We start from the raw sequence: 27,305 nt of genomic DNA on the forward strand, positions 1-27,305 counted from the left end.
AGTTAGTTAACATACAGTGTAATATTAACTTCAGGTATACAACATAGTGGTTCAACAACACTTCTATACCTGGTGCTCATGACCAGTGCACTCCTATTTGATAGTTTTCACAGTACTGTTCTTTTACCTTCTTGGTGAAGTTTAGTCCTAGGTATTTTGTTATTTTCATGCAATTATAAATGTGGTTGTTTTCTTAATTTCTCTTTCTGCTACTTCATTGTTATTGTATTGAAATGCAGTATATTTCTATATATTGATTTTTTACCCTGTGACCTTACTGAATTCATTTATCAGTTGTAGTAGTTTTTTGGTGGAATCATTAAGGTTTTCTATATATAGTGTTATGTCATCTGCAAATAGTGAAAGTTTTACTTCTTTCTTACTAATCTGGATGCCTTTTATTCCTTTTTGTTGTCTGATTTGCTGTGGACTGTTGGCACTGTTGTATAAAAGAGGTGAGCGTGGACATCCTGGTCTTCTTTTTGACCTTTGGGGTAAAGCTCTCAGTTTTCCACCATTGAGTGTGATTCCATTGAGTTTTCCAGCATTGAGTTATCGGTGGGTTTTTAATATATTGCCTTTATTATGTTCGGACATGTTCCCTCTAAACCTACCTTGTTGAAAGTTTTTTCATGAATCGATGTTGTACTTTGTCAAATGCTTTTTCTGCTGCATCTATTGAAATGATCATATGGTTTTTATCCTTTCACTTGTTGATATGATGTGTCACATCATTGATTTGCAAATATTGAAACACCTTTGTATCCCAGAAAGAAATCCCATTTGATCATGGTGAATTATTATTATTTTGCTGTACTTGGATTCATATTACTAATATTAAGGTTTTTGCATCTATAGTCATCAGATATATTGGCCTGTAGTCCTCTTTTTTTGTAGTGTCTTTATCTGGTTTTGGTATAAGAATAATGCTGGCCCAATAGAATGGATTTGGAAGCTTTCCTTTGACTTCTATTTTTTGGAATAGTTTGAGAAGAATAGGTATTAATTCTTCTATGTTTGCTAGAATTTACCTCTGAAGCTGTCTGGTCCTGGACTTTGGTTTGGTGGGAGGTTTTTGGTTACTGATTGAAGTCCATTACTGATAATTGGTCTCTTTAAATTTTCTATTTCTCCTAAATCAGTTTTGGGGGGTTATATTTTTCTAGGAAATGATCCATTTCTTCTAGGTTGTCCAATTTGTTGGTTAATAATTTTTCAAGATATTCTCTTATAATCCTTTGTATGTCTGTGGTGTCAGATGTTTTCTCCTCTTTCATTTCTGATTTTGTGTATTTTATTTCTGTCCCTCTCTCTTTTATGACTCAGGCTAAAGGTTTATCAATTTTATTGACCTTTCCAAAGAACCAGCCTCTGGTTTCACTGATCTAATCTATTGTTTTCTTAGTTTTATTTCATTTATTTCTGCTTTACTCTTATTTCCTTCCTTCTACTGACTTTGAATTTTGTTTGCTATTCTTTTTCTAGTTCCTATAGGTATATGGTTGGGTTGTTTATTTCAGATTTTTCTCGCATCTTGAGGTAGGCCTGTAATGCTATAAAATTCACTATTAGAACTGCTTTTGCTGCATCCCAAAGATTTTGAGCCATTGTGTTTTCATTTATTTTTTTACTTCTTTTATTTCCTGGTTGACCCATTCATTGCTTTAGTAGCAGGTTATTTAACATCCATGTATCTGTGTTCTTTACAGATTTTTTTCTTGTGGTTGATTTCTAGTTTCATAGCATCATCATCAGAAAAGATGCATAGTGTGACTTTGATCTTTTTTAAATTTGTTGAGACTAGTTTGTGGCCTAATATGTGATCTGTTCTTGAAAGTGTTGCATATACATTCAAGAAGGATGTGTATTCCATTTTAGATAGATTATCCTCAATATATCTGATAGATTGCTCTGGTCCCATGTGTCATTCAAAGTCACTGCCCCCTTGTTGATTTTGTTTAGATGATCTATTCATTGATGTAAGTGGGGTGTTAAAGTCACCTATTATTGTATTGCAATTGATTACTTCCTTTATGTTTGTTATTAGCTGCTTTATGTTTTTAAGAGCTCCCATGTTGAATGCATAAATATTTACATTGTTTGTATCTTCTTGTTGAATTGTTCCCTTTATGATTATATAATGTCCTCCTTTGTCTCTTCTTGTAGTCTTTGTTTTAAAGTCTATTTTGTTTGATATAAACAATATGTTTAGGCTTCCTTTTCACTTCCATTTGCATAACAAATGCTTTTCCATCCCTTTACTTTGAATCTGTATGTGTCTCTAAGTCTGAAATGTGTCTCTTGTAGACAGGACATAAATGGGTCTTGTTTTTCATCTACTCTGTCACCCTACGTTTTTTGATCGAAGCATTTAGTCTATTTACATTCAAAGTAATTACTAATAGCTATGTACTTATTGCCATTTTGTTACTTGTTTTATGGTGGTTTTTGTAGTTCTGTTTCTTTTCTCCCTGTCTTCTCTCATGTTTTACCGTATTTCTTTAGTGCTATACTTGGATTCCTTTCTCTTTATTTTTTGCATATCTATCAGTGGTTTTTGATATGTGGCTTATTATCTAATTTATTACCTAATATTATCATTAGGTTTGTATATAACATTTTCTACATACAGCAATCTATATTAGGTTGGTAATCACTGAAGTTTGAACCCATTCTTTATTCCTTTCCCCTCCATGTTTTAGGTATATGGTATCATATTTTACTTCATTTTATTTTGTGACTCTCTTGCCTGATTTTTGTAGATATACTCAATTTTACTGCCTTTGTGCTTCATAATTTTCTTACTCCTGCTTATGATTTTTCCTTTCTACTCAAAGAGTCCCCTTTAACATTTCTTGTAGGGCTGGTTTACTGGTCATGAGTTACATTAGCTTTTGTTTGTCTGTGAAACTCTTCACCTTTCCTCTACTCTGAAGATAGCCTTGCTGGATAGAGTATTCTTGGCTGGATAGAGTATTTTTCTTTCAGCACTTTGAATATATCAAGCCACTCCCTTCTGTCCTGTAAAGGTTCTACTGAAAAATCAGCTGATTGCTTTATGGGGTTTCCTTGTATATAACTGTTTCTTTCATCTTGCTGCTTTTAAAATTCTTTCTTTACCACTACTTTCTGCTATTTTAATTACTATATGTCTTACTGTGGACTTGTTGGTTAATTTTGTTGAGGATTCTCTCTGCCTCCTGGATCTGGATTTCTGTTTCCTTCCCCAGATTCAGGACATTTCCAGCTATTATTTCTTCAAATTCATTATGCTCCATTTATCTCATTTCTTCTTCTAGGATCCCTATAATGCAAATGTTATTATGCCTGATGGTGTTGCTGTGTTCCCTTAGTATATTGTCATTTTTTATTATTGTTTTTTGTCTCTCCTGTTCAGCTTGACTGATGTCTCTAGGTGACTGTTCTCTAGGTGACTGATGTGTTCTTCTGCTTCCTCTAGTCTACTATATATTGCATCTAGTGTATTTTTAACTTTATTTATATAGTTCATTTCTAATGAGTTATTTTTTATGTTTCCTATCCCTTTGTTAAGGGTCTCACTGGGGTCCCTCCACACTTTTCTCAAATCAAGTCAGTATCTTTACAATGATTAAATTCCCTACCAAGCATGTTACCTCCATTTCATTTAGGTCTCTTGCTATGGTTTTGTACTATTCTTTCATTTAGGATATATTCCTCTATCTCTTCATTTTGTCTCACTCTGTCTCCCTCTGTATCTGTTAGGAAAGTCAGATACGCCTCCTGAACTTAAAAGTAGTGGTCTTATGAAAAAGAGATCCTGTAATGCCCTGCAGTCCAATGTCCCCTACTTACCAGAACCTGGCACTTCAAGGGTGTCTCCGGTATGTATTGCATTATGTACCCTGCTGTCGTGGCTGAGCCACTTTTGCCCTCAGTCCAGTCATCTGCGATGGCTCTCTTTGCCTATTGTGGACAGGGTTTGGTCCCTGTGTTAGGGGCAGTCTTGGGCCACTTGAGTTTAAGTTGAGTCAGAACAGGTATTTGCCAGTGATGCAATAGCACGGAACGGCAAGAAACTGCAGGGGCGGGGCATGCAGTGTCAGTAGTTCACACTGGTGGGAGGAAGTCTGTAGCTGCCAGGGCCCTAGGCAGGCCAGGTTGGAGAGGGAAGATCTAAGGAAGCCCAGGGAGTTGGGATGCAGTGTAGCAAAGTTTTGTACAGTTTGCTGAGGGAGGTAACCTGGAGCTGAGGCCTGGCTGGAAAGGCCATGTCTACAGAACAAGGTGGCATAGCATGCGCTGTTAGCAAGTCAGGTGGTGAGTGCTGTGCTGTGGTGGTTCCCATAGGTATCTCTGTGTCTAGGATGCAGATTGGGGAAGGAAAATGGCACCTGCCATCCCCTTGTTACTGGAGAAGTCTCCCAATGGTCTCTGCCCCTCCAGCACACTCTCTGAGATTAGTAGACAAATCTCCCTCCCAGGTATTTTTCAAACTGCTGCTTCTGTGCTAATCTCTGTGGGGCTGTTTTTTGTGCTGTCTCTTTAATGGTGCTGACTCCCTCTCCCAGCTTTTCTAAGAGCCTTCTGATTTTTAAAATTCCAGCTTTTAAGGCCCACTGATTATAAGAACTCGTGAAATTTGGCCCCTCTCGTTTTCAAAGCCAAATGTTACTGCTACATCTTCCCCATTCTAGTTCCCTTTGCCTGGGGTTTGAGGTGTAGGGTCTGTTTCTCTCCCTTCCCTATGTCCACAAAGACCCTCCATCTTGAGAATAGTCCTGCAGGTCTGCTTAGCTCCTTACCTTCCTTCCTGGTCTCTTCCCTTCCTACCCTATTTGATGTGGACTCTTGTCCATACTTGTTTTCTGAGTTATTGACACTGATATGTCCATTACCTAGTTGTATCTTTGGGACAAGGTGAGGCTAGGATCCTTCTACTCCACCATCTTCCCTGGAACACTACTATACTTTCTATAAAATACTTACATTAAGAAATTAAGAATGGAGTTAACTCTAAGTTTCAGAGTGCTTTCAACCAAAATAGAGACCAAGAAGGAATAGTTACATTGGGAGAAAGCCATTAGACTCTATGTTCTTTGAGGACAGTGATCTATTATGTAGTTCCAGAAACTATCATCCAGCCAATAGTTCTACTAGCAGTGAACACTGAATCAAATGAAACATATATTTCAGTCTAATTGTTTTAAATTTGTTACAAAATTGAATAAAAATAGTGTTACATAAAGTATAATTTATGTTTAAATTATATTGACGTGACTTCTAAAATAGTTTTAAAATCTGAAAAAATGGAGAAGAAGTAAAATGTGTTACATCGCAGATATGTCTCTTACACAGAGTGGGGAAAGAATCAAAAGGAGAATATGATGCAAAATATTTTTTGTACACTCGTAATTTTTGACATATAGAATTTTTTGAGAAATTGGAATGTAATAATGAAAAGAATTAAAAATAGAATGAATATATGCCATCCTAAGCATGGGGTAAATAAAAATAGGAATAACAAATTCTACAGAGAAAATACACAATAAAAACAAGAAATCCTACAAAACACAGCAGACAAAACAAAAAGAAGACATATAAATTGTAACAATAAAAGTAAATGCCATTAATTCCATAATAGCCAAGGGAAAAATTAAGTGTAACTTAAAAGAAACTGTTAAAATTAGACTACATTTTAAAAAGAAAAGGAATTAAGATAATTTGTTAGAAAAAAAATCAAACATTAAAATATCAAGAGTTGCAACACTGTTTCTAGATGAAGTTGAAATTTAGGCAGAAATCATTAAACAGCTCATAGACCATAATGTTATATTGACAAATGGCACATTTGACAACTAATGCATTGTCCATTGACTATTTCCATATACACTGAAAATGACTGGAAGGAGATATGCCAAATTAAGAGCAACTTGCTCTTTCATGATATTGTTATGTATTCATGCCCATAAACATTTATAAAGGAAAATAGTGAAAGAAAGAAAACCTTCTACAAAGTAAAATAAATGTAACTAATTTTTAACCTTTCTTCTTCCTTCTCAACATATCCAGTCCGTGCCACTGAATATGTCTAACCGTCCCCTTTTAAAATTATTTCTCTGTTTTCTAAGATTTTTTTTTCTAGTCTCCCTCTTCTACTTGGGGTTTTGTCTTCTCTGGATTTTCTTCCCTCTAACTATAGGGATTATTCCAAAGATTTCTCTCCTTGCTGTTACCTCCTTCCTTATAATCATGTGGATATAACTACTGTCTCTCCCCAGGAAGTTTTTATTACCTCTTTACCCTGCTTCTGCCTTTGCAACTACTTGGTGGGCACCTCTACTTGAACACCTTGTGACACCAAAAACTCAGCACAGTGTATCTAAAACTGAAGTTAATTTAGTGTCATTCATCATTCATTAAATGACTATGTAGCACCTCGTCTGTATCAAATTTTTAGACTACAAAGTCAGTTCTTGCCTTCAAAAGGCTAAGAATTTAATGGGTCCTTCTAAAAATTTGGCCCTCTTTCTTCTCTCTTTTGGTAAAAAAGCACTATCAACTTCTGAACTATCTAGGCTAAACATCTCTGGCTTGCTTTAGTAAGTTAGTAGTTAATTAACCTAGTCAGTCAGCCAGTCAGTTTACTCTTCTCCCTCTCTTGCTTTTCAAATACAAATAGTGGCCCAAGTTATATTTTCATTTTTCTACCTGTCTTCATCACTACTGGCTACTCTCTATTCATACTTCACAAGCCTCACCTGTATTTTTGAAATAGCCTCGTGAATTATCTCATCACCTCCAAATCTCTGTACATTTGATTCATCTCATCTATTGCCCATTCAATCTTGCTGAAGTATATAACTCTTGGATTCACCCTCACTTTTTCAGGCTTAGCACAAGTGCAAGTAAATTGTGGCAGTGACATATCATTAATTAAACATTTCCTATTTCCAGCAAGACGTTTTCTTTTCCTTCTATAGCCTTACCTTCCTTATAGCACTTATTATTCATCCTTAATGTTATGGGCATTTATGAATAGCATTTATTGCACACTTGGTATTTTTAAAGCTCAATAGTATGATATATTTCCAGTATGAGATCTTTTTCTAAAAACAAGAATTATAATTGTTATTTCCTTATAGTTCAGAAGCTTGCTTAAGAGAAAATTTGTTACAAGAAAGTGCTAAAATACTGAAAGAAGTTCCAACTATTATTTTTGTTGACTCTGGCTCAATAGCACAGCATGTTCTAGCAAAGTAAACTATCGAAGACTGAGATTTTTTTTTTAAACATCTCACTTCTAAAGTGTCTGCAGAATCTTGGCTTAAGGAAATAAACTAGTACGATCTTTACGACTCTAGGAGAATAATAGTTGTCCCCCTTGCCACAAAAATATTAAGTATACTTAAGTATGACATGGTACATGAACTGATTTTATAGCAATGTCAGATGATTAATAATTAGACATTAGGAGGAACAAAATATATTTTGTACCAGACAACTGATACAGTTTTTGACTAGTTGGTTGGTTAAACTCTTGTAGCTTCTTAGTTTCACCTCAGTGCCCTTCTCAATTCTAAACAGTATAACACAGTACATTTTTATTTGAAGAACCCATCCGGACTGCTTAAATTTCCTTGGGATTGATTTTGCAGCCTCTAAGTACAGGTAGTAGTTGGTTCTGTGTGCACACACAAAAAAACTTTGAATTGATTTAAAATGAACCAGGTCAGTGTAGATCAATTTAGGCCACAACGAGCCATGAGGAGATGCAAATTAGGATTCTCCTACTGAGACAGAAAATAGATTCCATCAAGTCTTCTCTAAGCAGATTCTGAAAATGTATCTTAAAAGGGACAGCTATAAAAATTCCAAGATTACTGTAGCAATTTGAGTAAGAGAAAATGGAAGATAGGACAGGAAATAAAAAGATATCTTAACACAAAAAAATTTCCCAACATATAACCTAGTGTTTTTAATCAGTTTAGGAGGAAGACACCATTGGAAGAAAAAAATAAAAGAGCAATGTACTAACGATTTTAGACCACCTGCACTTGTCAACCATAATTTCTCCTGCAAAAGTGATAAAGGGCAGTTCCAAATATGATAGAAAACACTGCATGTGCATGCATATATTCTTTCCCGTGTGTGAGGTACTTAACAGACACTTTTTGGTTTTCCAGGTGCTTTACAAAAAAGCTAATAGCTAATTCATAAAGCCCCCGCACCAAAAACTGGAGCTGACTTTATTTGAGGGTCGCATTGCTATCACACACTGATTGTTTCACTGATGTCGTGAGATCAAAATATGGAAAGTGGAACTGATTTTACAATTACTTTTGGTGTATTTCCCTGTAGCACAATGAGCGGTTTCAATTTATTACCAGAGTGAAGTAGAGTCCCCATTCTGACAACCCCAGGTGTAAGATACTTCACTTTAAATCTCTATTGTTTAACTTTAGAACTATTGGATAATAAGGTGCTCCTTAAGGGTATCTTCATTGGCAAACATGTTTTAGTTTGGGTGAAACTATAGATCACCCAGTTTAAGGATCTTAGCCCTGCCTCTGCCACTAACTAGCTGGGTGTAACACAGCCTTCAGCCACTCAACACTTTAATCTCCTCATCTCAGCCTCTCATTTGAGCCCCTATTACCTTGTCTGAACTCCCTGAGCTTTAGTCAACCTGTTTAGTTCTTTCACTGTTTCATTTTATAACAACCAAGACTCTGTTTTAATACCATAAGGCAAGAAATAAGACCAATATTATAAAACAAACACCTTAAGCAGTGTTAACTAGACTTCAGAACAAAAACCATTACCAGAGCTAAAAAAAAAAACAAAACAAAACAAAAAAAAAACGACATTATGAAATGGTGGGGGGGGGAAATCAATTCACTAAAAATAAAAACAATCCTAATTATGCATGGACCTAAAAGCTGTGCTTACAAATACATGAAGCAAATATGGAAGTGAAAGAGAAATAGACAAATCTATACTTCAGATTTGAAGTATCCATAATACTTGGACACTTCAACAATTTTCTCCCAGCAATTAATGTGTAGCAAGCAGACAGAAAATTAATAAGGATATTAAAACCAGAAAATTAAAAACCGAAAATTAATAAGGATATTAAAACCAACACTATCAACTTTATGTAATTAACATTATAGAACATTCCAACTAACAACAGAATATATTTTCATGTAGGCATGGAAGATTCACCAAGACACAGTATTCTGAGCCATAAACCATAATACATTTAATAAAAATCATAAAAAGTCCATTCTAAGACTACTTAAAAACTTAAATTAGAAAACAGTAAAAGGAAGGTATCTGGAAAAATCTCCAAATACTTGGAATTAAACTACACCTCCTAAACAACCCATGAGTCAAAGAGGAAGTCATAAGAAAATGAGAAAACATTTTAAATTGAAAGAAAACAAATTTTTTTTAATTTGTAAAATGCAGTTAAAACAATGTTTAAAGGTAAATGTTTACATTAGAAAAAAAGAAAAAAGAAAAGGCCCCAAATTGGTGATCTAAGCTTCCACTTTAAGAAGGGAGGGGCGCCTGGGTGGCTTAGTCGGTTGAGCATCCGACTTCAGCTCAGGTCATTATCTCACGGTCTGTGAGTTCGAGCCCCGCGTTGGGCTCTGTGCTAACAGCTCAGAGCCTGGAGCCTGCTTTGGATTCTGTGTCTCCCTCTCTCTCTTCCCCTCCCCTGCTCATGCTCTGTCTCTCTCTGTCTCAAAAATAAATAAAAACATTAAAAAAATTAAAAAAAAAAGAAACTGGGAAAAGAAAAGCAAATTAAACTCTAAGTAGAAGAAAGTATAAATAAATATGGATGCAATAATCGATGAAATTGAAAGTGGAAAAAACAATAGAGTAAATGGAAATCAAATGCTTTTTCTTTGCAAAGATCAATAAAAATTATAAACGTCTAGCAAGACTTACCAAGCAAAAGAACACAAAAATGGAAGCTACCAATTATCAATATCAAACTAAAAAAAGAAACATTATTACAGATCCTATAGACATTCTAATGATAATATAATATTACAAACTATTTAATCCCTATAAATTCAACAGCTTAGATGCAATAGGCAAATTCCTTGAAAGGCAAAAACTATCAAAGTTCATTCAAGAAGAAATCAGTGTAACGTGACTACTCTAATATATATAAAGGAACTGAATTCTTAAAATCCTTCCAAGAAAGGAAATACTGAACCCATTGGATTCAATAATTCTCCTAAACCTTTAAGAAAGAAATCATATCTATTCTACAGTAACTCTTCATGAAAGTAACACTTTCTAATTCATATTATGAGGCAGCACTGCTGAGATACTAAAACCAGAAAATGTGTTACAAGAAAAAAAAAACCTGTGGATAAATATTTTTCATGAACACAGACATAAAATTTTTAACAAAATGATAGCAAATCAAGTTCAGGAATATATAAAAAAAAGATGATAAATTATGAGCCAGTATGTTTTATTTCAGGAATGCCATTTCAACACTGAAAAATCAATCATCATGATTACCATATTGCTAAAGAAGGAAAACAAATTACAAATGCCACAGTTAGGTAATATATATTATAATGCATTCTAAAATTTGTATGTATTTTGCACATATTGGCAAAGAACAAGCATGTGTGTGTGTGTGTGTGTGTGTGTGTGTGTGTATACACACATCCAATCAAAACACATGCACATGGTGGCAAAGTAGTCAGTAGCCTATATATATTCACTCAAAATTATGACAAAGGTAGTATATCCTGATCTGTCATCTATCTAGAGACAGAATCTTTATCACGATAAACTCCTTAAAGCTGGGAATCGTGTTTTTCTGCCATTGTTTATCATAACTTCTTATAAAGCAAGTTCTCCTTTATCTTAAAGATCCTGTCTTAAAGATCTCTTAAAGATCCTGTGTGTGTTTATTATAATTGTTTTTTATTTTTTTCTTTTATTCTAGTTTCATCCTAATTTATCTTTCAACTGTTGATTTTCTCGCTAGTTCTCTTGTAGTATTCATTGGTGGGAATTTTGGTTGTAAGCTAATTTTAGGTTGATGTTTTAATTTCTCTCTTCACCCATCACTTGTTTTCCTTCTCTCTCTTTCTTTGCTCAACCTTTCCTGTGTCTTTGTTTTTACAACCATTTTCTTCAGGTTGTCGCAGTGTTCTAGTGTTCTAATACAAAATAAGGTCACATGTTGGCTTTGTGGAGCTCTCCTTCTCTAGTGATATGAAGATACTGTAAATCAATGAGCCAAGAGAATCTTAGCTCAGTACCTCATTTAGAGCTTGTATCTGTGTCCTCTTAATCTCCTGGGAATGCAGCCTGATCTCAAGTGTAGGCTCAGGCAGGATTAATAGCAGCTATCTTCAGCCCCTTTGAAGAGAGAAGGGAAGCTGACAGAAATTATAGTAGTAGGCCTGACTACACCTCCCCATCTTATGTTGGGGTGCTTTTATTCTCTGATACCCCACAGCAGCTGAACCCAAAGAAGTCTCTAGCGGCTTTTGGCCACCATGCTGATCCCCACTCACTACTCTCCATTTCTTTTATGTTTTTTATATAAGGATAGGTTGTCCTCATTTTTTGTATGATTATGAATTTTTACTTTTAAAACCATTTTTATGTACCTCCTATGTGTCTGGAGCAGTTAGAAGGGATGACATGCTCTGGGGCTTCAAGTATGTACTTCCTATGCTAGCTTGGTTAGAAGTCTTGTACCTAAAACACTCCAAATATTTGCTTAAGTGACTCATATAAATTTTGCCTAATAGGAAATATTGCAGTTATGTTATACTGAGTTATTTTCTTTCCCTTTACTTCCAGCACTGTGTATTACGTGAAATCAAAATGAGTGTCTCTTTGAGGTTAACAAGAATTAAGCCTTTGGGATGATTATCAGGCATCTTTGAGGCCACAAGACCATTTGATGGTATATGTAGAAATTGACTTAGGCACATTTCTGTTTCAGCCTTATTATTTTGTTTACATACTTACCTGTAGAAAATACAGATATTAGAAATCACATTTTGTGCTATTGCCTTGGAAACATCAACTTTCTGTTATTTTCAACTATATCAGTAGCATTCCTTGCCCCCTGATGCTAGGGAAAGTAGAACTCTCTGTAGACTACAAGGACCAACTCTTATTTGCACTAAAGCTTTTGTTCTTTGATCCATTAGCAGGTTGATGTCTCTTAATGTCAAAAGGTGCACAAAGCTTCAAAGACACATAGCACTAAGTTTGATCTTAAAAATACAAAATAAAAATTTTTTTTTAATCTTAGGAACAAGTCCTGTCTTTTCCCTTATACTAGTGAATTAAAAATATTACCAGTTCATGCCTTAGTGGCCATTTACATTAAAAATCAGCAGCTGTGAAACAGGACCTCCTAATATTCTTCAATGTACTTGCCGTGCTAAGACTCCAAGAGCCTTGGTTTCTTAATGGTTTCTAAGTATCATTCCCCACTAAAAGGAACAAGGGCTCCTTGAAGAAATGGCTAACTTCAGAACTGGGCAGGAAACATAGAAGGTGAAAAGTATCTGGTTCTAGAAAGTCTGGAAGCACTTTTTTAAAAATACTGAGGGGCGCCTGGGTGACTCAGTCTGTTGAGTGTCCGACTTTGGCTCAGGTCATGATCTCGCGGTTTATGAATTCGAGCCCCTCCTCCAGCTCTGTGCTGACAGCTCAGGGCCTGCTTGGGGATTCTGTGTCTCCTTCTCTCTCTATCCCTCCCCCGCTTGTGTGTGTGTGTGTGTGTGTGTGTGTGCGCGCTCTCTCTCTCTCTCTCTCAAAAATATATAAATGTAAAAAAAATTTTTTTCTTAAATACTGAGATATCAAAATGACACAGGAATCTGACTGAAGGTCTCCCCTAGGCAATATACAAGACCAAGTAACGATGACAATAACAGATTAAAACTCATTGAGAAAAACAAGGATCAATAAAATTATAGGGTTATAAATAAGGGTTATAAATGAGTAAATAATTGTATAAATAAGTAAAGAAGGAGAAAGGGAAAGCTCTTTTGGAAGAAAGATGACTCCTAAATGCAGTAGAAACAATAGAGATAGAAAATTTTGCAACTGTGATTGCTGTGCAAGAAATATGAAACAAAAAAAATCAATGAATACTGAAACTAGTGGGTAGAGGTTTAAGAGCAAACGAGGTATTAAGATAGTATCAAAATATTTTCTGATAAATTAATTACCGATAGAATATAGAGTAAGTCTATGGTGGAAAAATCTATTAGACACGACCTTAACCAAGAGTTGAAAATTAAAATCACCAATAATCAAATAGACTAATATCCTTGATATGATACACTGAGAAGGACATATCCTTTCTGTGCTTTTGTTGCTAAAGATGAGTAACCTGAATCTAATTATGAGGAAAAATTTAACTCCTATCATGTTTTGTTCTACAATGTAGTTTTCTGTCATCTGTAAAAATGTCAAGATTAAAAAAAAAACAACATAAAGGTTGAGGAATGGTTCCAAACCAAATGAGACAAGAGAGACATGACAATCAAATGCAATGTGTGATTCTGGACTACATCCTGGAGCGTGGGGAAAAAAATTGCTATAGAAGAACTTTCAAAACAAATTGGACACATTTGAATATGGACTGTGAATTATAGGTTAGTACTGTATCAATTTCAATATCCTGATTTTGGTAATTGTTCTGTGTTTATATAAGAGAATGTTCTTGTTCTGGGGAAATATACTGCAATATTTAGGGATAAAGGGACATGCTGTCTGAGATTTACTTTCACATGGTTTGGTAAATGTATGTGTGTATGACATACATACATCGTATGTGTGTTTATGTGGCTGTGTGAATAGATAGATGTATAGACAGGTAATACGCATTGCATGATAAAATGAATGCAGCAAAATGCCAACAATCTATGATTCCAGAAAAAGATACATATGGATATCCTTTGTACTTCTCTTGCAAGTTTTCTTTTGTTTGATATTGTATCAAAATAAAAAGCTATCCCCCCTCCCAAATACTTGCATTAGAATGCTAAACATTTATTCCCAAAATATTACAAATATTATTTTGCTCAAATCATTTCTGAAGTAATGTTTTAAAAATCATCTTTGAGGATATGTTGCTACTTCTCACACACAAACACATACATACACACACACAAATGCTGTTACATATATCACAGTCGGATGTTTATTAGATTTCTTAAACTTTCTATGTCCCAAACATGTTATTTTTGCCCATTCAGTCCTGTCTTTTCCCTTGATCTCATTTCAAGTCATTCTTATTTTAGTGAAATGGCAAAGTTCTCCCTCTTGCTAAGTTCAGACACATGGGACTTATTCCAAAGATCCCATTTCCCCTCCTTTTGTCCATCTCCAATTCATCAGTATTTACTGTCAGTTCTACTTTTAAACACTCTTCTCTGACTCCACTATTTCTTCCCTCCTCCAGACTCTCTATCACATCTCACCTGCCCTACAGTGCCACCCTCCCACCTAATGTCCCTGTATCTCCTCTCGCCTCTGTGTTCTCCATCACACTGGCCTTCCTGCTGCCCCTTCCACAGACCAGGCTGACTGTTCTAATCTGAAGGCCTTTGTGGTTGCTATCTGACATACTCATTCTCCAAGAATTCACATGACTATCTCTTTTCATCATCCGGGTCTTTGCTCAAATATCACCTCTTCTGAGAGAACCTTCCTGTATAAGGAAGCCATATTTTGCCTAACTTTTCATTCCATTGCTTGAACTTTTTCATAGCACTTCCCACACACTGAACTTATGATAACAGTTATTTTTAATATAGTTATTTTTATTCCCACATTAAAAGAGCCAGAGAGGAGAAAATTGCCTCTTCAGTCTTTTATCAGCAGAGTACAGTACCTGACAAATTGTAGATGCTCAGTAAATATCAAATGAGTGAAAATGGGCAAAAGCTACACAATAAATACAGACTTGCAATGTTATTGCTATGGGACAATAATATTACTCAATTCCTGAGTCAGCAGCTTGGGACTATGTTGATGGGGGCTGAAAAGTAGAAAAGATGGGGAGAGGAGAACAAGGGAGAAAACTACACAGCTTGATAAGACATCATGGAGGGCCAGATTTAGTCTGGGATCTAGACTGTGCTGCCACTTTGCTCAAAATGGCATTAATGTGTAGGTGGTTGCACCTGGAAGTATGGCATTAATGTAAATGATACCTAAGAGTCCAGCCCTGCTAACATATGGTATGACCTTTAAGTTCACATTTATTCAGGTGCACCACACAGCATCTGTCAGAGGATATACAGTTCTCATATTCCAAAACATCTTTATATAATGAGAGAAATCATTCCATATAGAATATAAATGAAGAGGAACTTTACATTTTGAACAGGAGACATAACCATGATAATATGAATCACCATAGCATTTGGAAAGACCTTAGAGTTAAACTTATATATACCATGAAACTAGCGCATATTATAGATCGTGAAACTACTATAAAATTCCATTCTTCCAGCTCACTAACTGCAAATGTTTTCCAAGGACTTTGAGGGGGGAAATTAAAAGCAAAACATGCTAATGCCTATCCTGATAATACTTTCACCGGAAATCAGCCAAAGCCTTGGACAGGCTTCCCTAAGTCAGTAGCATCCTTATCAGCAGACAGTTTTCCTGAAGAAAACTATCAAACAAACCACACCAAGAAAAGCACTACCAAAAGGCAAAGATTTTCAATGTAGATACAGAGTGGGAAATCTGCCTTTACTTTCTAACACTGCATTAGCACACTGTCAAATGAATATGCTGATAGACAAAGACAGGGAAAACCAGGTCAGGAAGATCAGCCTGGTTGGGAAGCTGTCTTGATAAAATATTATATCGGTGAGGCATCAAACTGGAAGTTCCTCAGAGCTGTGGTTATGTCTAGCTTTCTATTTGTCACTGGGACCTCTACCTGACAAAGCTGTCACATTCAACTTCTTAAGCCATTCCATCAGTGTCATCTATGATTGGTAGTTAACATCATATGACAAGGCAGTGTCCATGAAAGGGTAGTCTAGAGCCCAGACCCTTAACCAGCCCTGAAGTTAGGCTGCCTAATATGTCAGCTGGGTCCAATTTCAGTAAAGGGATCTGAATGTACCAGAACGTTACTTCTTATTCTCCTTAGAGTACCTCTTGTTTAAAGAAAATTTCAATTTCAATTTGCCATTTAAGTATACTGCCATCTCAGTATTTTGGTGTATAAATTAACATTTTAAAGGTTGCTTTAACAGTTCGGCAATTCCAAACGTCTAACACATAATACACAGCTACTAATTTAGGAACTTAAACTAAATAAATAATCAAATGTGCCCAACCATCTATCTACAGATTCACTCATCAGTGCATTGTTGGTAAAAGCAAGATGGGATGTCATGTACAACATGGTGACTATTGATAACACTGCTACGTAACACATAGGAACGTCATTGGGCAAGTATTCCCTAAGAGTTCTCAGCACCGGGGGAAATTTTTTCTTCCTTCTTTTCTCCTTTCTGTTTACTTTATCTATATGAGAAGATGGATGTTAACTGAGCCTATTGTGGTAATCATGTCACAAAATATGTGAATCAAACTACTGTGTTGTATGTGTAAGTTTAAGACAGTGATGTATAAGTTTAAGACATCCAATTCGTCGTTAAAAAACCTGGCAGGGGGCGGGGGGATACAATAGGCTCTTGCAGAGCCAGACTTGGGTGGGACAGCACCACTTCCAATCTGAAACAGCTATAGAAAGATCAGTAAAATTCTATTTCTAATGACTAATAACAAATTTCTGGAAGGGAAGAAGATTAGCCAACAAATCCTTGGGATTTATTTGGCTCCCCTAAATTCAACCCTATCAGAATTCTATATTTTCTTCTAACAGTCTTCTAGGCATATGTAGTACCAGCACAATGCAACAACAAATTATATCCTCTTTTAACTTAAAATTCCTGCTTGGCAGTATGGTACTAATACTACTAACTGGCTAGAAAATAATAGTTTATTGATTGATTCTCCCAATATTTACTGCATATCTACCATATGCATTAGCTTGTATGTTACCAATAAGATATAGCAATGAACAAGACAGAAAAATCCCACATGACATTTTCATTCTAGGGATATTTAATGAGTTGGGAAAACCTTCACATTCTAAGAATAACTGAAAATAGCAGATTGCAAAATTCTATAAGCAAAATGATCACAATTATGCAAAACAAATAAGTTACTTATTATTAAGTGAATACTGCCATTTGATTGGAAAGACATCTGTGGAGAAATTGGCTGTTGCCTGAGAAAAGTGAATAGCTACTGTGACAGATCCCCACCATTTTATTACCTCTGTACTTTTGAGACAGATGCAAGTTTTATCAATGCAGGAAAGTAGATCACTCGCTAATGAGATTCATATAAACTAAGTTTTAAAAAATAGATGCACAAAAACAGAATGCCAGATATTGATTTACAAAAAGAACTAATTTAGCAGCATAATCTCTCCCTATAGGCAATTCCACACAGGAAAGCAATTTTGTTGTTTTTTTTTTAAGTTTGCATATTGAGCAAAAGATCAGAGCAAAGGAAATTAGATAGATTAGGGCTGCTTTCTACGATGCTCACTTTTCTCTGCTTCCACTGCTGACTAGCCTCCTAAATTTACCCATTCTTTCTTTAGATGAGTTTATTCATTCAGAAGAATAAAGTAACTTGATTGAATGAGGATCTTTTGGTAAGTGTAATTTCTCCCCTTATCCATTAATATGTATTTCTGGGTTTTGAAGTTCATAAGGCGACAGTGATATCTTAGTGGTTAGCCACAGTGTGTACAGGGTGTGTGTGTGTGTGTGTGTGTGTGTGTGTGTGTGTGTGTGTTTACTGGGTAAGTCACCTCCAAAAAGTAGATCTGTAAGGGAACACACTAAAATAGTAATAATGATTACCTAAAGGTGATAGGAAGAGGGATGTGAGGGCTTATTTCTTTTTCTCATTTTTTATGAAAAATATGTATGTTTATAACCAGAAAAGCAATTAAAGAAGATGGTGACACACCAGTACTCCTGCCAAGAAAATGGGGAAAACAAGCTTAAATCATTCACTTTGCTAAAGTGGCTAAAACTTTGAAGACCAGTTAAGAAAGGTTTTCAAGGGAATATGACCAAAGAGATCAGCTAATCCTTCTTAGATACTATTTCTCCATGTAACTTGTCAATTGTGAATGCAGAATAAGAGGCTAAAAATCTGGGCTTTGCTGGGTAGAGGCATACTGGTGGGAGACAGAAAAACTAGGAGAACTTCTGGTGGTCTTGTAAGGCTGGAGAGATAAAACTGAATAATTGATGAGCTTCAAAATCCAGCCAGTTTTTCTTTAGAAGTATTGCCAAATTCTAAAACTGTGCAGTGTGGGAAGCTAACACACTAGCAGAACACCTCTGAAAATCAAAGGAGCATTGGCAGCATAGTTTCCAAACTATGAGAGCCATCAGTTCCAAAACTCATGAAATATTTCAAAAATCTTACAAATAAAAAATAAGATAAATACAAAGAAAATAACACTTAAGTATATCATATTTACAACTACTGAAAGCAAAATATAAAAATCTTCAAATGAGATCTGTATTAGCTTGCCTGGGCTCCTGTCAAAAAAAAAAAAAAGTGCCACAAACTAAGGGGCTTCAACAACAGATTTTTATTGTCTCACAGTTTTGGAGGCTATTAGACAAGAAGATCAAGGTGTCGGCAAGGTTGTTTTCTTGTGAGGGAGAAATATGTTTCATGTTTCTGTCTAAGCTTCTAGTGGTTTTCTGACAATCTTGGCATTCCTTGGATGTGGCTATATCACCCTGATATCTGCCTTTGTCTTCACATGACATTTTCCCTGTATATTTATCTGCATCCAGATTTCCCCCTTTATATAGGAACATTAGTCATAATGAATTAGGGGCCCACTCTACTCCAGTATGACCTCATCTTAACTTAATTCCATATGCAGTATCTCTACTTTTAAATAAGGTCACATTTTGAGGTACTGAGGGTTAGGACTTCAACATGTTAATTTTGAGACAACACCATTTGAACCCAAAATTATTGCCTTAAATAAATGCATAACTTTAAATATAAATGTAGAAAAGACTAATAATTAATGATATTACTTATGAACAGGGATGCGATAATGATAAATGAATCATTAGCAAATCTATTTGAGTGGTATATAAAAACCGTAATATATCATGACCATATGGGTATAATTCCAGGAATACAAGTTCAGTTTATCAATCAAAAATCAAGTGGTGTAATTTATTAGTTTAATTGAATAAAAAAACATATCATTTTGAGGCGCCTGGGTGGCGCAGTCGGTTAAGCGTCCGACTTCAGCCAGGTCACGATCTCGCGGTCCGTGAGTTCGAGCCCCGCGTCAGGCTCTGGGCTGATGGCTCAGAGCCTGGAGCCTGTTTCCGATTCTGTGTCTCCCTCTCTCTGCCCCTCGCCCGTTCATGCTCTGTCTCTCTCTGTCCCAAAAATAAATAAATGTTGAAAAAAATTAAAAAAAAAAAAACATATCATTTTAAGAGATATATGAGTATGTTTGATAAAACCCAAGATCCTTTCATAATAAAAAATATCTTAGTAAATTAAGGAAAAGGAATTACTTCTTAACTTGATAAAGATGATTTTTTAAGTCCACAGCTAATACCACATTTAATGATGATTCATTGAAACCTTTATCCATGAGACTGGGACTTATTCAGGAAATGCACACTGTTATCACTTCTATTCAACTATAAGTTGAAGCCCAGTATAATGAGGAGAGACTAGTATACAAAACACATAAGTGCTGGGGTGAAGAAAGGAACAGAAAAACAGTATTATTATCCTCAGTGACTGTTGTACATAGAAGAAAAAGATATCCATAGATAAATTTTTAGACAATGTCTATATTTAACAAGGCTACTATATACAAAATTCACAAAACACTGCCATTTCTTTATGACAACAAATAGCAAATAAAAATTTTAACAATATACATTTATAAAATATCAAAAAGTCAAATATCTAGAAACAGTGCTAACAAAAGTATTTAAGATTATATACTGAATATCACCAGATATTAAAGAACATCTCAGTAAATTTAGGAATGTACTATGATTATGAACTGAAAGGCTCAATACTCTAAAGATAGTATTTTTTCCCAGATTAATTCCTCTATGCAACATTCATTAGCTAATGCTAAAATCTGTGTGAAAACTAAAAGGCCTGAAGAGTCTTAAGGCAATCCTAAAGTAGAAGAACAAATATTTTAATCAAGAGTCATTAGATAGAGGGTGCCTGGGTGGCTCAGTCAGTTGAGCGTCTGACTTTGGCTCAGGTCATGATCTCACAATTTGTGGGTTCAAGCCTTGCATCAGGCTCTGGGCTGACAGCTTAGAGCCTAGAGCCTGCTTCTCAGATTCTGTATCTCCCTTTCTCTCTGCCTCTCACTTGCTCATGCTCTCTTTCTGTCTCTCAAAAATTTAAAAATCTCAAAAAATTTAAAAAGATTATACAAAAAAAGATTTATTATACAGTCACAGAAATTCCGAGGATGATATTAGTTAAAAATATAGAAGCAGACCAGTGGCACAAAACACAGTCTAGGAAAAGACCGCTCACATACAGTTATTTACTTTATGACTAAGGTCATCCTGCAGTGCAGTGAGGAAAGGCTATCTTTTTCTCTTTTTCAATAACTGTGCTGGATCCATTGGATATCCATAGAGAAGAAACATTTTGATATCTATGGTACCATTTATAAAATTCCATCCCTTATATATTGTAGTTTTTAATATGAATGACAGCTTCCAGGCAAGATGAAGTAATGGAATTTTATGTATGTTCCTGTTTGAAAAATTGCTTTTTTAAAAAAAAGTAAAATTGATAAATACAGATTTTTAAACCTATTGTTAACACTGGACATCAAATGATGATAGACAGTAATCTTCAAAGACAAGAAACAGATGAGGTCCCATTATCCTAACTCACTGCCTAGGCAAAGTCATCAAACCATGGTGTAGGGAGGGAGAATCCAGGAAGAACTCAGCGGTTGCTTGAATTGAAGAAATGGAGCTGATTGGACAAGGAGGCCAAAACAGCCAGAGTTTTCAGGGCAAGGTGCTGGAGAAGGCCCCACTCAGCTGAGTGATGGTCAACCCATGCATGTGAGTGAACTACCAGGGCCTGGAAAAACAGACACTGGAAAAAATTAGAGAAAACAATCCTTGGTGTTCATACAGGACCAAAAATAGTCCATTTCCAATCACTTTTTCTCCTTCTCTTCATTATCCCACCTTGGTGGCTAGAATTGCAGAAAGTGGTTATTATGTTTTTATCTTTTACTAGATTTACTATTTACAATAAAAATTGCAGGATCTTTTGGATGATTTGCAACCCATACAGAAGTAAAATTCATGACAAGAATAACACAGAGGCCAGGAGGGAAGAAAGAAAAGTATAGTGTTGATATGTGAAGTATTGTAATAGCACTGGGAAGCTGACTGTGATAAGCTAAAGATGTATATACCATGACCCATATAAGCAACCACATAAATAACAAAGGGTTATAATTAATAAGCCAACAAAGGAGATAAAATGAATCATAAAATGCTCAATTAACTCCCAATTAATTAAAAAATAAGCACAAAAAAGAACAAAAAGGCAGCAAAGAACGGGCAGGATAAAAGAAAACAAACAAAGATAGTAGCATACTGAAACCAAATCATATTAATGATTACATTTATTTTTTCATGTTTATTTATTTTGAGAGAGAGAGTGAGCAGGGGACAGGCAGACAGAGGAGGAGAGAGAATGCCAAACAGGCTCTTCACCATCAGCACAGAGCCCCATACAGGGCTTGATCTCACAAACTGTGAGATCATGACCTGAGCCAAAATCAAGAGTCAGACACTTACACAAGTGAAAAATCCATGTGCCCCATGTTGATAATTGCATTTAATGTATATGGCCTGAACACCACAATTCAATGGTAAAGATTGACAGATTGGCTACACAAGACTAAAAGTAAAGTAAAGACTACACTGCCTCTAAGAAACACACTCCTAACCACAAGTAGGTTCAAAGTAGAACAGAAAATCATATTCCATGCTAACAATAATCATACAACAAGCTAAAGTTTATCAAAAGAATGCTGGGGTGGCCATAAAAATGGCCATTTGTGGGAAAAGCCACAGAAAGCCACAGTGATCGTGAGTGATCCTCAAGTCTAGACAGAGGCCACTGTGAGAAGGGTGACAGATGTGAGCCCATCAGCTACATTCTCTCCTCCTTATCCTGTCTTCCTCACTGGAACTACAGCAAGCAGTTACTGTGTTTCTTTTGTTGTAACAAATGTTATATTTGGGTTCTTGTTTATAAAGAGAATCCACCACTGAGGGGCAGGTGCTTAGAACAGAAGTTCAAGAGGCCACTGTCTCTACAGCAGGTCTAGTCTGGCGGCCCTCAATCCACTCTATGCAAAACAATTATCCAAATATAATAGGGTACTGACCTTTTACCAGGTTATAATCTATGTAGAAAATCTAACATAAGCTCTTTCACAGCCTTACCTGGAGCAAAGAGACACGTTATTGTCACAGTTTTTGTTGTAAATAAATTACTTTATCTTGTTGATTGTCAGAAGGCCTAGTTAGCAGATCAAAGGGTATGTGAAAGCAAGTTTCTTAGTTAGCATAAAGGTGTTTCTATTTAGAAAATACATTTCAGGACATGACCTTTTTTATAGGCTAAATAAGAATTTGAAATTATTAAAATTAAATTATCTCTTGAGATAAAAAAATTATTTTTCTCTAGAAATGCTATTAAGTATAGAAATGTTTTTCATAGGCATTATTTCATTTAATCCTCATAATATCATGAAACTCATGAGGCATATAGAATTATTCCAATTTCATATTTAGAAATTGTGGCTCTGACAGATCCATTGCTTCAATTCACATAGCTAGTATTTGAACTAAAACTGGAACTAAAGTTTTTCAATAACAATTAAAGTATCATTAATGCTATATCACAGCTACCTCATAACATATGTTGCTAATAAATTTAACCTGAACAATTGGCCCTTAAAGTGAAAATTATTTTTAAAACTATAATCTCTTTAAGTTTGAAAGAGAGTAATGAGAAAAAATGTTGCTTTATTTAGTATTGATTTTAATGTCAGAACCAGGGTCTATATTTAACTATCAAATTGACTATTTTATTTTTCCAGACATGTTAACCTAATTGAGTTGCTCTGGTACCATCCATTAAATTTAATCAAAAGCATTGGGGAAAACATTTTTCATTCTTGTAAAGACTCAAATCATGATTCATTGGCTCACTATTTCAAACATATTTGCTCCAATGTGCTGTGCCCTCTACTTTTCAAAATAATATAAGGTACTTTGAGTTATAATTACTTATACCCTTAAAGGAATTATTTGATCCAAGAGTTCCATTTTAGCCTTATTAATAAATCAGTTAGAATACTTGAACATTTATTATCAGATGAATGCAGAAAACACAGGAATAAAATATATTATCCTAATTCTCAACAGGTTTACAATCTAATGTTGGAAATAACATAAAGGCAAACACTAAATTACAGAGTAAGGAGATACTGAAGGAAAATTAACTTTAAACAATGGGAAGTAATAATAAACATGGTAATAAAATTATCAGTATACAAACCATGTAAAATAACGTAATTTTAGGTCTAATCTTTGGGGCATGCTCTAAGTGCTGTAAGATTTCTGAGTTGGGAAAATAATGTGGTCCGAGATATCCAGGAACTCTTCACAAACTCCAAAAATTACTACTGACGTGGGTATTACTCACGAGACAAGGTAAATGAGGGCAATTTTATCCTTGAATGGAGTGATTCTTATCCTTTTAGAGATCGATCATATGTCAAGAACCCAGTCTCTACTTCTCTACTCAGAATGAGGGGACACCTCATAGATAAATAATTCATTCAGTGAGGTAAAATATTAGTCCAATAGTAAAGTACAGACTAAGTTTCAAGAGGGTCAAAACTAGAAATGGAGAAATTGCGTTGAGGTTACTCTAAGTATCACGGCAAAAGATGATGAGGGCTTGGACTTGGGGATTCACAGTAGAGAGGAGAGACACCGGTGTATTGTAATATATTTTGTCAACAGAATTCAAGAGTGCTAGTGAACTGAATATAGTGCTGAGCAGAAGCCTTGAAGAGGAAAATTAACATATCTTACTGAGTTCTGTTATTTGAGAAATGCAACTTTGTTAACTCCAGATAGCAAAGATCTTCCTTTGGTTTTCTATGCATTGTTCTCCTTCCATTTGTATAACTGAAGCAAGACTACAGTTGATTTCTATTAGCAATTGAGACTAGAGACAAAATTTTAAACCTTTTGGGCCGAAGGAAGTTCTGGTACAGAAAAGAGATGATTTGATCTGGTACAGAAAAGAGATACTTAAAATTTGGAGTATAAAAGAAGAGAAAAGTCCCAGCCAGGATCAACACCCATCTTCAGACTGAAATAATGTGAAAAATAAAATTTCATAAAGCCTAGAGTTAATTTTAAATAATTTTAATGTACTTGTAAAACTCAATACAAAAATGTTAAAAATAATGTAGAAAAAATTAAGGTTGTTAAAAATTAACATTTCTACTCAATTTTGTGGTGAATTTAAAACTGTTCTTAAAAAACTGTATCTCAAAAATAAATGGATAACATGACCTTGAATATAAACACCCAGATTATTCTAAAAAATTATGGAGAAGAATATTTCAAGAGGAAAAATGTGAAAACAATTTAATTTTAAAATTTATATAAAGGGCAAATAGAAGAAGTAATAGATACCTAAAATAGCTGTCATTTACTGAACATTTATTATTTGGCAGGAACTATTCTAAATATCTAATCCTCTTGGCAGTAAAAACCTACAATTTTAAATAGGTTCAAAAAAGAGAAGAAAATATTTTCAATATTAAAAACTTAAGAAATCACATAACACTTAAACAATATGGTTTCCAAAAAGTAAGTAATGAGAAAAGGAACATATTCACTCACCCTAAAAAGAAACAGATGCTGAGATTGGAAAAACATAAAATCCCAAAATAGACTTTTATTTAGGCATACTGAAAAAGAAAATAATACAAAGATACTGAGAAAATAGGTAAAAACTATGTAAAAATACCAATATATCATTAAAAAGTACTGTTGGTAGTAGTGATAAAAAATGAGGTAGAATATACCAGTAATGCAAGAATAGTTTAACATTAAAAAATTATCTATGGAGAGGATCCTCGGAAGATGGCGGCTTAGGAGGACGCTGGGCTCACCGCGCGTCCTGATGATCACTAAGATTCCACCTCCACCTGCCTAAATAACCCAGAAAACCGGCAGAAGGCTAGCAGAACAGATTCTCTGGAGCCAAGCACAAACGAGAGGCCCACAGAAGAGGGTAGGAAGGGCGGAGAAGCAGTGCGCCCTACACGGACTGGCGGGAGGGATCAGGGACGGAGGGGCGGCCCGCCAGCCAAGCAGAGCCCCGAGTCTGGCTTGCAAAAGCGGAGGGGCCAGACGGAGTGTGTTCCCACAGCAAGCGGGACTTGACATCTGGAAAGTTATAAGCTAACAGCTCTGCTCGGAGAACGGGAGGGCTGGAGGACAACGGGAGGGAGAGTTGTTGAGCCCCGGACGGACGACAGAGCTCAGCTTGGTGGGGAACAAAGGCGCTCGCCAGCGCCATCTCCCTTCCCCATCCCCCAGCCAAAATCCCAAAGGGAACCAGTTCCTGCCAGGGAACTTGCTTGCACCACGCAAACACCCAGCTCTGTGCTTCTGCGGATCCATCCCTCCAGCGGGTCTGACTCCCTCCCCGTGCCGCAGGGCCCCTCCCAAAGCGGATCTCCGAAGGAAAAGCGAGCTGACCCTGCCCCTCCTGCCCGTGTGCACCTTGCCGATCCACCCCAGCTAATGCGCCAGATCCCCAGCACCACAAGCCTGGCAGTGTGCAAGTAACCCAGACAGGCCACGCTACCCCACAGTGAATCCCCCCCCTAGGAGAGGGGAAGAGAAGGCACACACCAGTCTGTCTGTGGCCCCAGCGGTGGGCTGGGGGCAGACATCAGGTCTGACTGCGGCCCCACCCACCAACTCCAGTTACACACCACAGCACAGGGGAAGTGCCCTGCAGGTCCTCACCACTCCAGGGACTATCCAAAATGACAAAACGGAAGAATTGCCCTCAGAAATATGTCCATGAAATAACAACAGCTAACGAACTGATCAAAAATGATTTAAACAATATAACAGAAAGTGAATTTAGAATAATAGTCATAAAATTAATCGCTGGGCTTGAAAACAATATAAAGGACAGCAGAGAATCTCTTGCTACAGAGATCACGGGATTACTGAACAGCCAGGAGGAGCTAAAACATGCTATCAATGAACTGCAAAATAAAATGGAAACAACTACCGCTCGGATTGAAGAGGCAGAGGAGAGAATAGGTGAACTAGAAGATAAAATCATGGAAAAAGAAGAAGCTGAGAAAAAGAGAGATAAAAAAATCCAGGAGTATGAGGGGAAAATTAGAGAACTAAGTGATGCACTAAAGAGAAATAATACACACATAATTGGTATTTCAGAGGAGGAAGAGAGAGGGAAAGGTGCTGAAGGTGTACTTGAAAAAATAATAGCTGAGAACTTCCCAGATCTGGGGAAGGAAAAAGGCATTGAAATCCAAGAGGCACAGACAACTCTCTTCAGACGTAACTTGAATCCATCTTCTGCACGACATATCATAGTGAAACTAGCAAAATACAAGGATAAAGAGATAATTCTCAAAGCAGCTAGAGATAAACGTGCTCTAACATACAAAGGGAGACCTATAAGACTCATGACTGATCTCTCCACTGAAACTTGGCAGGCCAGAGGAATGGCAGGAGATCTTCAATGTGATGAACAGAAAAACCATGCAGCTGAGAATCCTTTATCCAGCAAGTCTGTCATTTAGAATAGAAGGAGAGATAAAGGTCTTCCCAAACAAAAACTGAAGGAATTCACTGCCACAAAACCAGCCCTACAAGAGATCCTAAGGGGGATCCTGTGAGACAAAGTACCAGAGACATCGCTACAAGCATGACACCTATGGACATCACAATGACTCTAAACCCATATCTTTCCATAATAACACTGAATGTAAATGGACTAAATGCACCAACCAAAAGACGTAGGGTATCAGAATGGATAAAAACACAAGACCC

General features: G+C 36.0%; 1 protein-coding gene and 1 long non-coding RNA gene across 12 annotated transcripts in view; one reads left to right on the forward strand and one right to left on the reverse strand.

The window, feature by feature from the left end:
• LOC111561780 overlaps positions 1 to 16,475 on the forward strand; it is a 41,226-nt gene extending 24,751 nt beyond the window's left edge. For both annotated transcript variants that reach the window (XR_006583607.1, XR_006583606.1), the window contains exons 6-7: positions 13,445 to 13,652; positions 16,375 to 16,475. This is a non-coding gene — a long non-coding RNA (uncharacterized LOC111561780). The remainder of the gene's footprint in view (positions 1 to 13,444; positions 13,653 to 16,374) is intronic.
• TMEM232 (transmembrane protein 232) overlaps positions 1 to 27,305 on the reverse strand; it is a 211,178-nt gene that overhangs the window by 21,962 nt on the left and 161,911 nt on the right. The gene's annotated exons all lie outside the window — the stretch shown is intronic.

This window comes from Felis catus, chromosome A1, assembly GCF_018350175.1.
Source record: "Felis catus isolate Fca126 chromosome A1, F.catus_Fca126_mat1.0, whole genome shotgun sequence".
In the NCBI taxonomy this organism is placed as follows: Eukaryota; Metazoa; Chordata; class Mammalia; order Carnivora; family Felidae; genus Felis; species Felis catus.